This window comes from Rousettus aegyptiacus, unplaced genomic scaffold, assembly GCF_014176215.1.
Source record: "Rousettus aegyptiacus isolate mRouAeg1 unplaced genomic scaffold, mRouAeg1.p scaffold_m13_p_6, whole genome shotgun sequence".
Classification (NCBI taxonomy): Eukaryota; Metazoa; Chordata; class Mammalia; order Chiroptera; family Pteropodidae; genus Rousettus; species Rousettus aegyptiacus.
Genome location: NW_023416309.1, coordinates 36,851,025 through 36,854,618, shown reverse-complemented (window position 1 = coordinate 36,854,618; position 3,594 = coordinate 36,851,025).

Here is a 3,594-nt window from a genome sequence, read left to right as displayed (position 1 = left end):
GCTCGGCTCTCATTTCTACTGTTTACATTTATTTCTTTTTATCTTCTTTCTTTAAAATAGGTTTTTATAAATACTGTTTTTAAAGATTTTGACCTACTTTGTAAAGTAAGAATCCCACTTTAAGAAAAATATATAGGTTTTGGTAAGAGTTTAAATTCTGAGCAATTCAAACCTGATTCCAAACTTTTAGATTCCTATTGCTTCAATTCAAAATGACTGGTAGGTCTGATTTCAGAAGCTAAGCAGGGTCAGGCCTGGTCAGAACGTGGATGGGAGACCACCTAGGAAGACCAAGTGCTGTAGGTGTAAAAAAATAATAATAAAAAATAAGGATCTGTAAGCTGACAAGGTCCTTGCAATCACCTTAAAAAAAAAAAAAAACTCTTGGATAGCAATTTTAGTGCACAAAACTCCACTATGCCAGATAGTTCCTTTTCTCCTGGGTCAGACAGCTTTATTCTGCTTCGTTAACCCCTTCTTTGCTCCTCGATGGATCTTAAAATCCAGTTTCCAGCTTCACAGTTATTTCCTGGGGATTTGTGCAGATGAAACAATTCGAGAATTAGATTCCTAACTCACATCCTGATACTTCTTTTAGAAGCTTCCTTAACTCTCCCCACTCCACATCCAGCTACGCTGAGTTAGGAGTTAGGTCTCCTCCTTTGTGCATTCCTTTATTTGTGTAATTATTATGTTTCGGTTTTCTTGTCTCAGTCTCTTCTAGTACACTTAAGGATCTTTCCATATTTGTCTGCTGCTTATTTCTCTTCATGCATACTCGTCTCTCAACAAATTGATTTGCTACTACTCTATACAGGCCCATAATTTAACACCTGACTTTATTCCCTCTCCTTGGAACATGTTTTTCTATCATCTAAGTAGGAAGACTTTCTTTTTCTTTTTCTTTTTAAAGTATAGCACCTGATGACTTTATGAAATATCTATGCACCCATGTAACCATCACCCAGGTCATGTTCCAGCATCCCAGACACTCCTTCACCCTTCTATCAATCAATATTTCCTCCCATCTGTCAGTATTACCCTACCAAGGTAACTACTTTTCTGGCTTCTATCCTCATAGGTTTTGTCTTTTCTTGGTATTTACAGATATGAAGTCATAGAGTATATAACCTTTTGTATCTAGCTTCTTTTGTTCAATTTTGTGTGTATGAGAATCAATGTATATAGCACCGTATACATAAGTGTTTTATTTTATTGCTAACAATAAGTATTCCCTCAGTACCTATTATATGTTGGGTTTTCCAACAACAACAATTTTGATCAACAGGGCTGTGACTAATTGTATGTTCTTTCTGATGCCCAGCATGGTATTCTATATACAAGAAAGTATAAAAGCAGACAATGAGAATGTTTTTAATCATCACCCCCAGTGGCTTGCTGAAGTTAGAAAAATAGCCACGAGAACGGTGCCTGGAATGGAGGCAAGGCGACCTTTAATCATGGTATGGTGTAGAGCGGTATTTCAAAATTTTTGCATTAGAATCACCTGAAAGGTTTATTAAAACACAGTTTGTAGGGATCCCTAATCCCAAGAGTTTCTCATTCAGGAGGTCTTAGGTAGGGCCTGACAATTTGCCTTTCTAACAAGTTTTCAGGGGATGCCAATATCTAAGGGCCACAACTAAAAAACCAAGGTGCCAGATTTACAGAACTTGATGCGGTTCTCTCACACATTCCTCACCATCGTCTTCATTGGTGGCAGCCCATAGCTTTCACATCTCCTCTGTGAAAGCCTGAGGCCAGCTCAGGTAACTTCTACTGGAGCCAGGCACCTGTGCTCAAGATCTCTCATCAGATGTCTCTGAGTGATAAACTGGCATGGAGAAAGCTAGGCTCAGAAGAGCAATTGTAGTCACCTGTCCTGCTTTTTTTGTGTTGTCAACCATGTAATCATCCTCAAAACTGTTAAGGATGGACATTTTGTCCAGGTCAATAGCTTACTTTCTAGAAATCATTGGTGACCACATCTAGCTGGAGGTCCAGGTTGCCCTGAGGTGAGGCTGAGCTTCTGCTGTAGCAGGTAGAGGGGTAGCAGAACCTTCCAGTGTCTTCACATTCTGGACTTTCTCAGACAGGTTGGACAACAGGCTCCCAAAGAATATGCCAGAGAATTCAGTGACTTCAGAGACGTGGGAGAGTATGCCAGCCTGTGGGACGTGATACTCTCTGTGGCATCAGGAAAGGTATATTGGGGACTTTCCTTCTGCCCAAAGAACCTCCTCTCCTAGAGCTAATTCTCCTGGTGAAAAGATGGCTTCCTCAGGGTGGTTTCTATATCTGGCAACTCAGGTGTGCCTGGGGTCCTTTGCTCCTTATTCTGGTTTTCATTTCCCGGATAAGTAGACTTGTTTTCAGTATGTGACCATTGTCAATGACAACACTGTCAATGCCTCACCTGTGGAAGCTGGCTGGGAGGTGATGGTGCTGATCCACTGGACATGATAGGATTCCCAGTACTTGGAGCCTAGGAGGTTCAAGGTGAAGGGGTGAGGGCCCACCACCAGACTACTTAATGTTTCTCACAGTCTCCAAGACGTCCCTCTAGTGGTTTATGTTTGGACAGTCTTCTTCCAACTGCAGTTCCCTCCTCTTTTGCTAAATTGTTCATTAGCAATAGGTTCAGCAAGGGCTGAGATGATTGACATGGTGTTTTGGAGATTTTCATTTTTTCTGGAGTCACACAAAGAATTTCCATGCACTTTATACTCTACATGCTTGTCCCCTGGCTGCATAGTTCATAGCTCACCTGCCACTGGGCTCCTTGAGAAGCCCTCAAGGCTGGAGGGGTTTTACAGTAACAAATTAGGAAGGGACTAATATAAAAAAATATTTAAAGTAGAAGGCCCTCCCAATTCAAAACCCCCAATTTTTTCTTTTCTGATAAAAATGAGATGGCTCTTAAAATTGTCTGAGTTTCTGGATTTTGGAGGAGAATTATGATTCAGCGGGACTGAAAAGGATATGCGCTTAGAAACTGAAGGCTTTTAGCTGGGTCCAGGTTGTTACATGGGATCTAGCCCAGCAGTGCACATTGCCACCTAGTGGTTAACCTGGTATCAGAAAGGTCTTCCTTCTGAAAAGGTGTGACAGCAGAGAGAGGCCTGGACCAAAAGCAGATAAAAACTCCTGCGGAGCAACCTATAATAAAGGCCAGCGACAACTGCTACCCATTTACATCCTCTCTATTTTTTGAGATATTACCTCTTAGCTTCCAGTTTCCTCTTCTGAATAGTAGGGTAACCAGGTGAACCTTGAGTTTCCCTTTTTGGATTGTGTTTATTTATATGGATCAAAATCCCCTCCTAAAGCTTCCCCTGATACTTCCTCTTTCTCTACCTGCAAATAAAGAAGAAAATAAAGGTTTTCTATTAAAATCAGAATTTTGTTCTTAGTTAATTCACACTAAGGAGAATTAGTTGGAGAGGGCTCAGGTAAAAGATTCCTTAGGCCGAAGAGGAAGTTGCATAAGGACTATATAATGAGATTCTAAAACAAGGAGTACACTTTGGAAACAACAAGAGAATGTTAATTTTTTCCTGCTTTTGTTTCTCCCTGAATTGTGGAAACCACGTT